This window comes from Centroberyx affinis, unplaced genomic scaffold, assembly GCF_046629955.1.
Source record: "Centroberyx affinis isolate AG114_WGS23_722 - 3 ecotype Tasmania unplaced genomic scaffold, CSIRO-AGI_Caff_v1 ptg003079l_1, whole genome shotgun sequence".
In the NCBI taxonomy this organism is placed as follows: domain Eukaryota; kingdom Metazoa; phylum Chordata; class Actinopteri; order Beryciformes; family Berycidae; genus Centroberyx; species Centroberyx affinis.
In genome coordinates this window covers 41,384-58,145 of record NW_027281162.1, presented here as the reverse complement: position 1 = coordinate 58,145, position 16,762 = coordinate 41,384, and the positions used below count along the sequence as shown (strand labels likewise).

The following is a 16,762-nucleotide window of genomic DNA, read 5'->3' as shown; positions in this document are numbered from 1 at the left end:
GGTTTCTTAATTTGTCAGATATTTGTTTTTATTCAGGGCTTAAAGTTTTTTCATTATATAGGTTTTCAAAATGGTTTTCTCATGTGTTCGCATTTTGAAAAGGCAGTGGTGTCAGTTCAAGTTTGTTTATTTATATAGCCCTTTATCACAGCATGTCTCAGAGGACTTTACAGAGAATGAGTCTAGCTAGATCTAACTAAACACAATCAATGGTGAACAAAAAGATACAGGACAACATAGCGAAAAACACAGGTAGACAAGAGCAGATTTAGCAAGACAAACAGTCGACCTGTTCTACAGCCTGAGACCCTGATGCACACAAGGAAAAACTCCCAAGAGAAACCTTAGTAGGAAAACTTGGAAGAAACTTTGGGCGGGCTGAGGCAGAGAGGGACCCCCCCCCCCCCCAGCGTGCAATATGTGCCAGGCAAAACATTGACAGAGTCATGGGCAACAAAAATTACAGGAGAAAACAGAGAGAGACAAAAAGAAGGAGAAGCAGCAAGCGGCGATGAGAGGGGGGGGGGGGGCTCTCTGCCTCAGAGAGACGAGGGCAGCAGCCGAAATTCAGCGTCCAGCTGGGAACAGCAGCAGGAAGAGGAAGGCAGCACTGATGACGAAGAGCCAGGGCAGCACCCGCCACTGACAGGTAGAGACTGACCTGGAGTCAGAGAAGAGGAGAGAGAGGAAGCCGTGTACACACACACAACACACCCACACCCACACACACACACACACACACACACAACACAGAGGAAGGACAGAAAAACAGCTGCACACAGAACACACAGAGTCAGAGACACATCAGGTAGGAGCAGCATCAGGGACTAAAGCTGGGCTCAGATTACAGGAAAATCCTAACCGATTTTGAAATCGGGTTGCATCACGCACATAAGGAGAAACTTCACTGATTTTCTTCTCTCAAATTGCAAACAAGCTCACACTACAAGTTTAGAACCGCCTCCTCTGCCAGCCCATCTCTGCACACCTGTCTCCACTTACCATTTAGTTTGCTGTGTGTATATATACCTTGTGTTTTTGTTAGTCTTTGCCAGTTCGTCCTAGTGAGTTGTTCCCGGTGTCTGTTTCGTCTGTTTCCTGGTTTTTTTAACCTGCCTTGGTATGACCTGTTGTCTACCTACTAGACTCTCTCTCTGCTCTCTGTTCTGCACGGTTGCATGGAGATTATGTACTTGGATTTGGATTTTTGGATCAGTAAAGACCACTGAACTGCTACCCTTGCCTCTGCCTGGTGTGTTTCCGCTTTTGGGTCCAAACTACAATCCTGACAGGTTAGTATTCTGGCGGCAGCATTTTCATGAGTTGTAGTTTTTTAATACTGCAGTTCGGTAGGCCAGAGAGTAAGACATTACAATAATCAAGTCTGGATGAAACAAAAGTGTGTATTAAAGTTTCAGCATCCGTCGTATTTAGCAGGGAGCGAATTTTCAAGATATTGCGAAGGTGGAAAAATGCTATCTTAGTGATTTCCTTAATGTTGAGCTGAGAACACTCCTGGTGTTGTTGCTATGCTAAACGTTAGCCTAGCTAACGTTAGCTATTAAACGGCAGGATGCCGGCTCTTGGTCCCGCCCCTGCTTCATCCTCATTGGTTGGTAGAACTCTGAAGTGACATTGACGAGCGGTGCGCTTTAGAAAAGTTGAAATAGTTTCAACTCGAGAACAGGCCCAGCACTCATGGTGCTCAGCACTAAAAAGAGGTGAGGTACTTGTTTTGGGTCGTAGGCGCTTTTTTCACAGTGTTTGGAGACACAGGACCTCACTTCCTTCACCTCCATCTTCCCAGCATAACCCACCCAAGACCCCTCAAGTGTTTTGTTGGCATTGCAAAGGCTCACATCCCCCAGCTTCATGTCCTCAATATCAGCTGGGGAAAAACACATTTTCCAAACCCTCAACCCATCAGTCTCATCAGCCCCATAATGACAAGCAAGGTCAAGCAAGGTCAGCCTAACCTTAACAGTCTGACTCCCTCTATCAGGAGCCAGAATCAGCCACTGAAACTCATCTCACCACCATCATCCAAGAATCTGCCTCCACCGCTGGGAAATCCACTTCCACATCAGCTTGTTGTAGCCTTATCCCTTATCCCTTATCTCTTATCCCTTATCCGTTATCCCTTATCTCTTATCCCTTATCCCTTATCTCTTATCCCTTATCTCTTATCTCTTATCCCTTATATCTTATCTCTTATCCCTTATCTCTTATCCCTTATCTCTTATCCCTTATCTCTTAACCCTTATCCCTTATCTCTTATCCCTTATCCCTTATCCCTTATCCCTTATCCCTTATCTCTTATCCCTTATCCCTTATCCCTTATCCCTTATCCCTTATCTCTTATCCCTTAACCCTTATCCCTTATCTCAATTTACAATTTAACATTTGGCAGACGCTTTTATCCAAAGCGACTTACACGTGAGATTTAAAAATGCTTTCAGTCTCTTTTGGAGTAACTATACAAAGACAAAATCTGAATATACTTCTTTACAACAGTGGTGGGATATAGGGAAGGGTAAAATAAAACATCTGTGCCTACAGTACACTCTCAATGTCACAAAGGACATGGCCAGGTCTATGAAAGCTCTGGAGAGAGAAATAGTGGAACTGCAAGATTTAGCAGACTCAACATATTAAAGTTTTCAAAAGCAAAAAGTCAGCTCTATCTGATCTGCTGGGTTTTTCTGCTCAAGGTGCTCTGGTTCGCTCCCGTTTCCAAAATGTTGCCAAAATGGATGCTCCCTCTCACTTTTTCTTTGGCCTCGAATGCAAGAATGGACAAAAACGTCTCATGCATTCCCTGCGGTCCGACACTGGGCAGCTGCTGCAGGAGTCTGCAGAGATTCACAGATGTGCAGTCGCCTTCTATGAGGAGATCTTCAAGAAGGAGTTCCAGGAGAGACCAGAGGTGGCGCAGTCATTCTGCGAGGGCCTACCCGAGGTTCCCCTGGAGGCCGAAGCAGAGTTGGATGCACAGATTTCTGCTGATGAACTACATGCTGCGCTGCAGAGCCTAGAGAGCGGTGAGGCTCCAGGCATTGATGGCCTTCCTGCCGATTTTTACAAGGTTTTCTGGCCTGTGATTGGCAAAGATTTGCTGATCGTTCTCAGAGACAGTCTTAATAAAGGACAGTTACCTTTGAGCTGCAGGAGAGCGGTCCTCACCCTTCTCCCCAAGAAAGGAGATCTACAGGAGATTAAGAACTGGCGGCCAGTAGCTCTGCTCTACACCGACTACAAACTTTTGTCCATTGTGTTGGCCATGAGGCTGAGAGAAGTGATGGAGAATGTCATTCACATTGACCAGACCTATTGTGTACCCAGCAGGCTGATATCTGACAACATTACTCTAATTCGTGACATTTTGGACCTCTCCAGTTCATTGGGCTGTGAACTTGGTCTGATTTCTATAGATCAAGAAAAGGCTTTTGACCGAGTTGAACACCAGTACACACTAGATGCCTTTGGGTTCAGCTCTGATCTCATAGCCAAGATCCAGGTCTTGTAGAGTGACATTGAGAGTGTACTAAAGATTAACGGTGGTTTAAGTGCTCCTTTTAAAGTTCAGAGGGGAGTCAGACAGGGCTGTTCCCTGTCTGACATGCTGTACTCCTTGGCCATAGAGCCTCTCCTGCATAAACTGAGACTGCATCTTTCAGGTATAAACCTCCCTGGTTGTGAACAAGCTTTTAAATTATCTGCTTACGCCGATGATGTTGTTATCCTTGTCAAAAAACAAGATGATATAAATGTACTTGCTGAAACTGTTAATGCTTTTGGTGCACTATCCTCTGCTAAGGTTAACTGGGGAAAAAGTGAAGCCTTAGCAGTCAGTGATGAGCTGAGCAGGAAGCTCGTCTTGCCTGGGGGGTTAATATGGAACAAGGGAGGCTTTAAATATCTTGGTGTTTATCTTGGTGATGATTCTTTTATGTGCAAAAATTGGGACAATGTTTTAGAGAAGGTTGAAGGACGACTCAGAAAATGGAAATGGATTTTGCCACATATGTCCTTTAAAGGCCGCACATTAGTGATTAACAACTTGGTGTCCTCCATGCTATGGCATCGACTGGCATGTGTGGACCCCCAGCAGGTCTGCTGGCCAGGATACAGGCGGTGCTGGTGGATTTCTTCTGGGACCGTCTTCACTGGGTCCCGCAGAGCGTGCTGTTCCTGCCAAAGGAGGAAGGAGGACAGGGGCTCGTCCATCTGGCCAGCAGGGGCGCTGCCTTCCGACTCCAGTTCATCCAGAGGCTCCTCGCCGGACCCGTAGGCCTCGTCTGGAGACCCGTAGACCTCGTCTGGAGACCCGCAGCCCGAGCCATACTGAGCAGGGGTGGGAGCTCGGGTCTCGCTGAACCTCTGTTTCTGATGGACCTGAGTGCTCACAAACTGTGCAATCTTCCAAAGTTTTATCATGGACTGTTTACTGTGTGGGGGATGTTCCACAAACAGAGACTGACAAACTGTGTTTCCCTGTCTTGGCTTTTGAAAGAGCCAGTCCTGCACGGGACCCGCTTCAACCCTCTGTGCTGCAGCTGTTCTGCTCGGCGGGGATCGTCACGCTGGGACACCTGGTGGAGATATGTGGACCAATGGTGGAGATACTGTATGTGGACCTATGTGGACCTATGGTGGAGATATGTGGACCTATGGTGGAGATATGTGGACCTATGTGGACCTATGGTGGAAATACTGTATGTGGACTTCATCTGATCAACGCTACAGATCTGGCCTCTCGTTTGGGAGTTAGATCTGTCAGGTTCATCGATCACCTGCTCAACACCTGGAAGTGTGAGCTGACAGACTGAACACTGTGATGGACACTGAACTAAATGTTAATGATCCTTTCCCTGAACTGACACTTGTTCCTGATTTTAAAAACTGCACCGGTCAACTGTTGGAGTCCAGCGAGGCTCCAACAAACAGGTTAAATGTCATGGGAGGAAAAACTATGTACAAACTGTTGGTTAAAGTTTTAAACAAGAACAAACTAAGTGGTTGGGCTGACACTCCTTGGAGAGCTCAGCTAGGGCTTGAAGATGAGGTCAAGCCTGGGTGTAGAGCACTATATAAACCACCGTGAACCAGAAGGGTTGGAGATCTGCAGTGGAGAATTCTGCACGGTACTGTGGCTGTCAATGCTTTTGTTTCTGTTATTAACCCCAATGTAAGTGATAATTGTCCTTTCTGTTTATCTCTGCTTTTTGGACTGTGGCAGACTGTGTTCCCTGTTTCAGCTGCTACAGAGAATGTTCAGGATGTTTGGAGAAACTTTTTCTAAACATGTTCATCCTGGGCTACAGATACAGGCAGAGGTGGAGAGTGAAATGCCAGTTGTTTAATTTTGTTTTGGGTCAGGCAAAAATGGCTATCTACCTCAGCAGAAGGAATAAGTTGGAAGACTCTTTGGACTTTGATGTGAACACTATTTTTGTCAGGATGATGAAGGCCAGACTGAAAGTTGATTACAGTTTTTACAGCACAACAAACAATGTGGAAGAATTCACAAGCATATGGTGCCTTAGAGATGTTTCATGTTCTGTTGTAGATAATGACCTGATTTTTGGACTCATTTTGATCTAAATTATGCTTTTGTATTTATTTATTCATTTATTTTTATTTATTTACATCTTTTTATTTTATTTTTCTACTCTTTGAAAATACAGCGTCATTGTATTTAGAAAACTCTGTTTTGAGCAAATAAAGAGGTTTTGAAAATTCAAAAAAAATTCTCTCTCTCTCTCCTCTCTCTCTCTCTCTCCTCTCTCTGTCTCTCTCTCTCTCCCTCCCTCTCTACCAAAAAGAAAAACATTTTACATCATTATTTCACTTTGAAATAAAACAAAAGCTGCACACAGTGAAGTGATTTTGTTTTTAATCTTTTATCTAATTGCACCTTTATGTATTTTCTCCATGAAGCACAGTAAACTAACCCTAGTTCTACAAATAGTTATTTTTTAGTTTTTTTGATTCCTTCACATTTCATATGGATATCCATATTTATTTATTTGGTTGTTTGTACCTCTGACGTCACAGTGGTACAGTCCGCTGGTTTGACAGGTGGAGTCTGGGTCAGTCCGTTCCTCTGGAGGGGGGCGGGGTTTAGCTTCATGTACACTCTGTCAATCAAACACACTGACCGGTAAAACCATCTGGATGTAAGGAGATCTGGCACCGTCATGTGACGTCATGTGATTTTACCGGGATCTGTGAGTGACAGGCCGGTACCGGACCGCCGCATTTGGAGGGTGGGTTCGGGATCTCCGCCAGGACCTGCCGGAGGAGCCGAACGGAGAGGAGCGGAGCAGAAACATGGCGGAAGATTACTGGGAGACAGCTAGCTGTGGGAGATTCTGATTAAAGCTAACCGAGCCAAAGACTACCGGGACAAACCCTCCGGTAAGAACCGATCCTCTGTTTATAAGAGCCGGACACCGACAGACAGAGAAGTGAAGCCGCCTCGGCTCTCAGTCTATTTCCAGACTGATTATTTCCAGACTGATTATTTCCAGACTGACATTTACTGTCGCTGCAGAAAATAAACTGAATCACAGCAGCTGCAGCTCAGGCTTCAGACCAGGAGACTGTCAGAGACTACCATAGACCAGGCCTACTGTAGACTACTATAGATCACTATAGATCACTATAGATCACTGTAGACTACCAGGGATTACTATAGACTAACAGACTACTATAGACTACCACAGACCACAGTACTGCTGGACTGTAATCATAGACTGCTGCACCATAACTACAGTAATGCTAATGCTACAGCTAACAGCTAACGGCTAATGTTAGCCAGGTCAGGTCCGTGTTAAAGACAGAAACCCTGCAAGACTAACAGACTGTTTCCACTCTAGCTTCAGCTTGTTGTACACCAAGACTCACCAAGCTCACTCTACAACAACAACAACAACAACAACAACAATAATAATAATAATGCTAGGCAGTAGCACCGTAGCTGTACAGTGGGATACTAGCTGTCCAGTTAGCTAGCCTGCTAATGTAAACCAGGCTTTAGCTTGCTAGCAGTTATATAACGTTACAACAGGTTTGTTAATAATGAATCTTCAGTCTAAAGAAGCTGATGTGTTTTGTATTTTGGATCCAGCAGCTAAAGGCTAGCTGACGGCCTGTAGCTGTTAGCAGTTAGCTAACATACAATATAATACTAACAGGGTTAGCTGTTAGCTGTTAGCATCTGGAGCTGTGAAGAAGGGAAGTTCATGTTTTTAATGTCTGTGTAGTAAGGGTCTCTCTCTCTCTCAATTCAATTCAATTCAATTTGCTTTATTGGCATGAATGTCATAACAACAAAATTGCCAAAGCGTCTCAGGACAGTCAACAAAAGAATACAACTGACCTAACAACAACGTAAACAATGAATACATTACTGAACAAGACAGAATTAGTTCTGCTAGTAAAATAAATCAAATAGGAATTGTACTAGTATTGTAATATTACAGACCATGACACTATTATTAGTACAGTGTTAGAATAATATAATACAACAATAACAGTATTAAAATAATAATTATAACAATTATAACAATATGTAAACAAACAGTAGTGAGTACTATAGGTCCAGATGATCATTGTGGTCTCAGTCCCTCAGTCTGACACGCGGTCTCTGTGCAGCTAGACCTGCTGCCTGTCCCTCTCCAGCAGGATCTGCTGTTGGACACTTTCATTTAGTTTAGTGAAGTTGGGGATTAATAATTCAAATTTCTTAAAGTATTCTACTCTAATTAGATTATATTTGTCACATTTCAAGAGGAAGTGCATCTCTGTCTCCACCTCACCTGTTGTGCAGTGACCGCATGCCAGGACTTCTTCTGTCGTCCTTTCTCTACGGCCAGACTGTGGTCACTCAGTCTGGATCTGCTCAGGATCTGGATCTGCTTTGGGTCTTTTACACTGAAAAGATATTCTGCCAATTTATATTTACGGTTTAGGGCCAGATAGCAATTAAGTTTGTTTTGTGTTTGTGTTTGATTTGTCCAATGTTCCAGATATGTATCTTTTGTTTGTTGTATAATTTGGTTTACTCTGATTGGTGGTTTTGGAGCAGTGCTGGTCTGAGGTTGGTCTGTATCAGTCAGTCTCCTGACCAGCTGGCAGAAGGGGCTCTGCCTCCTTTGGGGGTTCAGCTCCTGGGTTTGCAGCCTGAGATCTCAGGGAGTCTTGGGGACTCGATTTGAGATGCATCCAAAATGTCAGAGTTGTTTTCTGGATGTTTCTGAGCAGAGGGTAACGGCCTGGTTCTGCCCTGCATGTGTCGGTTGGTGTTTTTCTGTGGAGGTTTAGTCTGGTCCCACAGAACTCTGCATGCAGGACCTCTGTAGGATGTTTGTCCCAACTGGTGTAGTCCTGTTTGCTGAGCGGACCCCAAACCTCACTTCCATAGAGGGCAATGGGTTGGATTACACTGTCAAAGATTTTAGACCAAATTCTAACTGGTATGTTTATTTTGTGGAATCTTTTCTTAATTGCATAGAAGGCTCTACAGGCCTTTTCTTTCAGTGCGTTCACTGCCAGACCAAAGTTACCTGAGGTGATTTGGAGTCCCAGGTAGTCATAGTGTAGAGTGTGTTCCAGTACAGGATTTCCTATATTGAATGTGTATCTGCTTTCCTGAGATCTGGGCTTCTTTTGGAAGATCATTATTTTTTATTTTTTGTAGTTTACTGTCAGGTCCAGTTGTGACAGTCCTGCTCCAGCAGGTCCAGATGCTGCTGTAGACCTTGCTGTGTTGGTGACAACAGCACCAAGTCATCAGCATAGAGCAGGAATTTAACTTCCTTATTGTGTGACTCAGGCTGCTCCAGCAGCATCTCTCTCTCCCTCTTTATCTCTCTACATGTCTCTCTCTCTCTCTCTACGTCTCTCTCTCTCTCTCAATTCAATTCAATTCAATTTGCTTTATTGGCATGAAAGTTCACAGACAATATTGCCAAAGCATCAAGATGAATATCAGTCTAGGTGTGTGTGTGTGTGTGTGTGTGTGTGTGTGTGTGTGTGTGTGTGTGTGTGTGTGTGTGTGTGTGTGTGTGTGTGTGTGTGTGTGTGTGTGTGTGTGTGTGTGTGTGTGTGTGTGTGTGTGTGTTCAGCTCCTGAACCCAGAGCCTCCATCACAGACTGAGGATCAGTAAACTATGTGAAGGAATTAATGTTGTTGGTAACAAGGGTTACACACATTTTATATGCAGCCCACAATAACATTCAAAGAGAAAAATATCAAATATGTGGGGTTTCAAGATATTGAGAGATTAAGATTATGTTAATAAAAAAGAAAAGAAAAAGGACATAAATAAATGATTAAATAAATAAATAAATAAAATAAAATAAAAGTGTATTGGTCACTCACTGTTCCTCAGGTTGTGGCAAGTTTCTCCAAACTGACCTCAGGTCTGCTGTGTTTCCCTCTGCTAGTAGAAGCAGCTTTGACTGATCATCAAGCTCTGAAGTGGAGACTTGGAGCTGAACTTGTTAAAGTAGATTTCTCTGGCTGAGTTAAATTTTTCACATTTTAGGAGGAAGTGCATCTCCGTCTCGACCTCACCTGTCCAACAGTGACCACATGTTCTGTTGCCTTTTGGTTGCCATGGTTTCTTATGTCTTCCTGTTTCGATCGCCAATTGGTTTCACTGAACCTGTACCTGGTGAGGATCTGTCTCTGCTTCCTATCTCTGACAGCAGAGAGATATTCTGCCAGTTTATATTCTCTGTTTAGGGTCAGATAACATTCTAATCTACTTTGGCTTTTAGTTTCTTTTTTCCAATGTTCCAAATAGGTTTCTTTGTATTGCTTAATAATTTGGTTAACTGGAATTGGTGTTTGGAAAGCAGTGTTGGTGTGAGCCTGCTCAGGGTTTCTCTGTGAGCCTGCTCAGGGTTTCTCTGTGAGCCTGCTCAGGGTTTCTCTGTGAACCTGCTCAGGGTTTCTCTGTGAACCTGCTCAGGGTTTCTCTGTGAACGTGCTCAGGGTTTCTCTGTGAGCCTGCTCAGGGGTTCTCTGTGTTGGTGTGAGCCTGCTCAGGGTTTCTCTGTGAACCTACTCAGGGTTTCTCTGTGAACCTGGTCTGGGTTTCTCTGTGCAGCAGCAGTTAGTCTCAGCACCAACTGACACAGCGGACTCTGTTGTGGGTTCAGCTCTTGGGTTTGAAAGGCTTTAAAGTGGAGGCTTTCTTTAGGGCTAGATCTTAGGTGGTTCCAAAATGTTTATGCCTGTTTGTGGATGTGAATTGCTAATGGAGATCTACCTAGTTCTGCTCTACATGCATTTGTAGGAGTTTTCCTTTGAATATGGAGGACGTTGCAGCAGAATTCTGCATGTAAGGCTTCTGTTGGGTGTTTGTCCCACTGAGTGTAGCTGTGATGACTGAGTGGACCCCAGACTTCACTACCATAAAGCACAATAGGCTTGATCACACCGTCAAATATTTTAAGCCAGATTTTAATCGGAATTTGGATATTATAAAGTTTCGTTTTTATTGCATAAAGGCTCTTCGAGCTTTTTCTTTTAGTGCATTCACTGCCAGGCTGAAACTCCCTGAGGCTGTAATTGTAAGACCGAGGTAGGTGTAGCTCATGGTGTAGCTCATGGTGTAGCTCATGGTGTAGCTCATGGTGTGGTCTCATGGTGTAGCTCATGGTGTAGCTCATGGTGTGGTCTCATGGTGTAGCTCATGGTGTAGCTCATGGTGTAGCTCATGGTGTGGTCTCATGGTGTAGCTCATGGTGTAGCTCATGGTGTGGTCTATAGCGGTACTTCCTATGGTAAACTGGTGTCTGGTCTCCTGACACCTGGGCTTCTTTTGGAAGATCATGATATTGGTTTTCTTTAGATTTACTGCCAGGGCCCAGTTCTGGCAGTATTCTTGTAGCACGTCTAATTGTTGCTGTAGTCCTTGTTTTGTTGGAGACAGCAAAACCAAATCATCTGCATAAAACAGGCATTTAACTTCTCTGTCTAGGAGAAAAAGACCTGGAGCTGCACTTTGGTCCAACTGTCCTGCCAGTTCATTTATATAGATATTAAACAGTGTTGGATAGGGTTGTGCCGGTAACCGGTAAAACCGTATAAGACGGTATCTAAAAATAGCACCGGTGTCATTAAAAATACAGCCCATACCGTCATTATATATATATTATAATAATAATTTGTAATAAACGCCTAAATGGCTTTTTTTTGTCAAGCACTACTGTCTGTGTGTGATAATTTTACGACACTATTTCAGTTTTATTTTAAACAACTATAATTTGCCTTATGAATAACCTGTACATGCCAGCTAAATTTCATTAAGGAGACGAGTGGAAAGGTGCGGTCATGTAACAAGCCCGAGCAAGTTGGTCTCCAAACGGACTGGAAATGCTCCTATATGGCGGCATTTCAGGTTCCAGCCGAATGAAAAAGGAGAACCAGATAATCCCGATCTCGTCTCGTGCAAGCATGTATGAAAGAAGTGAAAGCCACGGGAGGAAATACCAGTAATTTGCTATCACATCTCCGCAAGAAACATCCCCTAACTGCTGCGAGGCTGGAAGCGAAAGGGAGCCCTGAAGTCCCCGACTTTATTTGCCAGATCTAAACTAGCACAGCCAACAATTACAGGTGCGTTTGGGAAATTGAAAAAGTACAGTCGGGAGAGTAAGCGGTGGAAAACATGCACCCGTGCTGTGACCAAATACATTGTCAAAGAAATGGTCTCCTTCCACACGGTGGAAAAAAAGGCATTTAAGGAAATGGTCACAACACTTGATGAACAATATGAGCTGCCTGGACGTAAATACTTTTCCAAAACAGCTGTTCCGGAATTGTATAATGAAGTCAAAGGCCAGGTTGAAGAGCTGTTGTCGGGAGTGGACAGCTACGCCCGAACAACTGACTTGTGGTCGGCGACTAATATGGTGCCGTACATGTCATTGACTCTCCACACAATTACACGTGAGTGGAAACTCGAGTCCCGATGTCTTCAGACCAGCTACCTTCCAGAAAATCATACAGCGGAAAATCTAGCAAATGCGCTTAGAGATGCACTGGAGAATTGGCAGCTTGATGAACACAAACTCTCTGCCATTACTACGGATAACGGTGCAAACATTGCAGCAGCAATCAGGTCTTTGAAATGGCCATGGATAAATTGCTTCGGTCACAACCTGAACCTGGCTGTTACCAACACAGTAAAGGAGCAGAAAAAAACAGTATTGGATCGACTGGCAAACTGCCGTAGCATCGCCGCCGCATTCTCACACAGCTGGATCCGCAAGAGAGAACTTCACAAGGAACAGGAGAAAGGAGGGAAAAAGCCACGCAGTCTAATAACAGTAAGGCCACATCAAGAATCATATAGAAAAAAAAAATGAGGTTCCAACCTTGCAGTGGTGGAGCTTCATAGAGCAGGCTGAAGCGATCATACACATCCTGGCTGGCGACAGAAGAACCCAGCTGAAACTTACTTGGGCTGACGTGGACGTTCTGACGGCTGTTTACAAGGCACTCAAACCAGTGGGAGACTTCACTGATATTTTATCTGCTGAAACCTACGTGACCAGCTCAGCCCTCCTTCCCATGCTTCGGCTATGCAGAGAGGATGTGTTGGAAGTATCAGATGAGGATGTGCCGTTAACGAGGGCCGTAAAGCTGGGCATCTCGGCCGAGCCGGAGGCCAAATATGACAACGACACGTTGCATCAGTTCATGCGCAAATGCACCCTCCTTGATCCTCGCTACCGGGGGGGCTATGAGAGCGACAACGCTGCTTTGGATGACACAAAGAAGCAGTTGGAGACCGAGATGGTGAGACTGGAGAGGCGAGCAGAAGAGAGAGGACCAGAACCTACAGAAGCCGCAGCAGCAGTTCCAGTGGAGGAGGGAGACTCAGGTGAGAAGACAGGAGGTGATGGGCTTGCTCACCCCGAGCCCCCCAAAAAAAAGACAAAAAAGTCTTTGGGCAGTCTCCTGCAGAAAAAAGCGGATGCATCAGGTCGCGTTGACGTCTGCAGCTGAGGAGATGACTAAATATTGCCAGGAGGATGTGATCGACGGAGACGAAGATCCGCTTCTTTGGTGGAGATCCTATGGAGAGCGACGTTTTCCACTGATATCGAGGCCCGAAAGTACTTGTGTAGTGTGCTACGAGTGTGCCGAACGTGTGTTCAGCACCGCAGGGAATATTGTTACACCACAGCGTTCTCTGCTCAAGCCAGAAATGGTCAATATGCTAATTTTTCTGGCGAGAAACCTCAAATAAGCATGACTAGAAAAGCCTCAGGATAAGCTATAGCTGGTTTTGTTTTTATTTTGTTTTATTTCAGTTTGACACAGCAACTGCGTATTTTCGTTCATGATGCCTATTTCGTTACTTGAAGATTAGCCGAATTGCAGCCTGTAAATACGCTGTTTTTATTATTTAAGTTAGTGAACCTTTTATTAAGAGAACCTGGCTGCAACTGTATATTTTCGTTAAATCTATTTTGTTATTTCGTTCTATTTGAAGATGGGGCCTAATTGCGGTCTATAGATAAGCTGTTTTTTATTATTTAAGTGATTATTTAAGTTTAAGTGAAGTGCAATTTTCGTTAAGCGCCTGTTTTGTTATTTCCTTAAATAGGTTAAGAAGAGCCTGTTGGCTACGCTTTTTTCTATTTGAAGTGCGTATTTTCGTTAATGGTGCCTGCCTGTTATATTTCATTATTTATGTAAAGTCGGCTGAATGAAGAGCCATAATGTTGCGACCTGTAGATGGGCAACGCTGTTTTTTATTTCATTGTGACACACGTTGATAAACCTAGTGAGAGATACTAGTAAAGACTGTGATTTTGTTTTGTTTATTGCACGGAATTGAGGCCGAATCAATACTTTTTTTTTCCTGAAGTTGATGTCATGTTCCTCTTGCACTAAGGCTACAGTATAGGCTAATGTATGTTGGCAGTCTCAGTTTTATGAGTACCCGCTGAATTTTCACTCAGGTTCAACATATTTTTTCTAAAATTAATGTCATGTTCTTCTTGCACTACTGACTGTAATAATTGGTTCATGACTGAGTACCCACATTTGCACTCAGGCTTTTAAATGAGTCACTATTTTTTAACTCAGGTTTTTATGAGTAGCTACTAAAGTTGTTAACGTGGTACATCATACATTTTGTCTTTGTTTCATTATTTTAAAATGTTTTTCCATCAGTTAGTCTGCTCTCTGGCGGCTCCTACGCTGCCCGCTGCCATCTAGTGGCGTTAAAAAATATAGCGAGCAAATAAAAGGGAAATTCAGCCTGTAATATTTGCCGCAGCTGCTTGCTTTTTTAATTGGACGGTAATACCGGATACCGGGGTAAAAATTAACGGCACCGTACCGGTATAAAAAATTCCATACCGCCCAACACTAGTGTTGGACTCAGGCTGCAGGATGGCGGACACCTCGTCTTTGGATGAAGACGAGGCTCTTTTCTCTCTCTCTCTCTCTCTCTCTCTCTCTCTCTCTCTCTCTCTCTCTCTCTCTCTCTCTCTCTCTCTCTCTCTACGTCTCTCTCTCTCTCTCTCTACGTCTCTCTCTCTCTCTACATGTCTCTCTCTCTCTCTCTGTCTCTCTTTGTCTCTCTCCCTCTCTGTCTCTCTCTCTCTCTCTCTCTACGTGTCTCTGTCTCTCTCTCTCTCTCTCTCTCTCTCTCCCTCTCTCTCTTTCTCTCTCTCTCTCTCTCTACGTCTCTCTCTTTCTCTCTCTCTCTCTCTACGTCTCTCTCTCTGTCTCTCTCTCTCTCTCTCTCCCTCTCTCTCGTTGATCTGTGAGTTGCAGTGTTTCCATACAGAGGTATAAAATCAAGTTGGTCAGAGTCCAGCCAGACCAGCAGACTGAACTCTGATGTGACATCACTTCCTGCCTGTCAGACCAGCAGACTGAACTCTGATGTGACATCACTTCCTGCCTGTCAGACCTTAGCATTCCTCACTGTGCTGCAGACTCTCCTGTTATAAACTCGTCTTCTGCTGTACAGGATCTGTTGGTCTGTACAGGATCTGTGGGTCTGTACAGGATCTGGGTCTATACGGGATCTGTGGGTCTGTACAGGATCTGTGGATCTGTGGGTCTGTACAGGATCTGTGGGTCTGTACAGGATCTGTACAGGATCTGTGGGTCTGTACAGGATCTGAGGGTCTGTACAGGATCTGTGGGTCTGTACAGGATCTGTACAGGATCTGTGGGTCTGTACAGGATCTGAGGGTCTGTACAGGATCTGTGGGTCTGTACAGGCAGACCATGACAAGTTACAAAAAATAAAAAATGTAGCCTGTTAAAAACAGACAAGGGCAACAGATACAAAATCCATCTTAGGAATATCAGTTGCACTCTTCAGTTACACAGTTTTTATATGTAAATAATATGTGTTATTGCCTGGTGGGTCACAGGAGAATCCATGTTGCCCTGTTGTCTGACTCAGTCAACCTGGAGATTAACAACTTGGAAATGAATTAGGACAGAACCAAACTCTGATGGAATAACCCAGCAGCTCAGTCACTGCCTGTAGGATCCATCCACATTTAAACCACTAAATCCTGTGATCAGTGACCTCATGAAGCGAGCAGGATATCTCCAACTAATGAAAAGAAATTAATCTCGGGACGCCGCGAGATCGGAGAATTCCGATAACGCTTTATAGTCGCCGATCGCAAAAAACGATCGATGACGCAAAACACGTGATCCATTTCTCAGCAGTCGGTGTCACATGCTAACTCTCCTCTGAACACGAGGCGGTGTGGATGTTCATTAAAAACACAAAACTTCACAGAAAGACATCTTATTAAACACATCAGTTCATCTTATTAAACATCAGTTCATCTTATTAAACATCAGTTCATCTTATTAAACATCAGTTCATCTTATTAAACATCAGTTCATCTTATTAAACATCAGTTCATCTTATTTAACATCAGTTCATCTTATTAAACATCAGTTCATCTTATTAAACATCAGTTCATCTTATTAAACATCAGTTCATCTTATTAAACATCAGTTCATCTTATTAAACACATCAGTTCATCTTATTAAACATCAGTTCATCTTATTAAACATCAGTTCATCTTATTAAACATCAGTTCATCTTATTAAACATCAGTTCATCTTATTAAACATCAGTTCATCTTATTTAACATCAGTTCATCTTATTTAACATCAGTTCATCTTATTTAACATCAGTTCATCTCATGCTGTTTGTTTCCATAGCACTCTGCTCTCTGCAGGCTGTCCGGAGCTGAACCGGATCACGGTAAGGGTTAGGGATCACGGTCCAGACCCTGACAGAGGAGAGGCAACTGAAAAGTCTCATTTCTCTGTCTGAAGAACATTCACTTCTATAAAAACAAAGAGTGAAACGGATATTTATCTTCAGAGGGAGTCTGCATTTATTTAACTGACTCAACAACAGTCTGGTGCTTCGTTATCTCACTAAATCTGCTACCCAGAATGCACGTGGTTTTGTTTACAGAATGATCAAGTAAATATTGAGGTAGAAAAAAAGAAAATGTGGATACTTTTTAACCAGGACTCAATTTGATGGATGAAATGTATGTAAAATGGAAACTGTTAGACCTGTAATACTGCAGAACCAGCCGCTATAACAAAACAAAAAAACTATCGGTATGGCCGATCGGTATCGGCAGATATGGATCAGAGGCGCAAAAAACGTTATCGAGGCGTCCCTAAATGAATCTAATGTATTCATTATGTAAATTCACGTCAACTATG

The 16,762-nt window shown here is 43.6% G+C and overlaps 1 protein-coding gene across 1 annotated transcript in view; it reads left to right on the top strand.

Moving 5' to 3' along the window:
- Window positions 1-6,227: 6,227 nt before the first annotated feature.
- The window catches only part of LOC139659380 (cyclin-dependent kinase 16-like), a gene marked incomplete at its 3' end in the record, with an annotated part of 51,248 nt that continues 40,713 nt past the window's right edge, over window positions 6,228-16,762 (top strand). Inside the window, exon 1 of the mRNA XM_071537629.1 lies at window positions 6,228-6,420. The remainder of the gene's footprint in view (window positions 6,421-16,762) is intronic.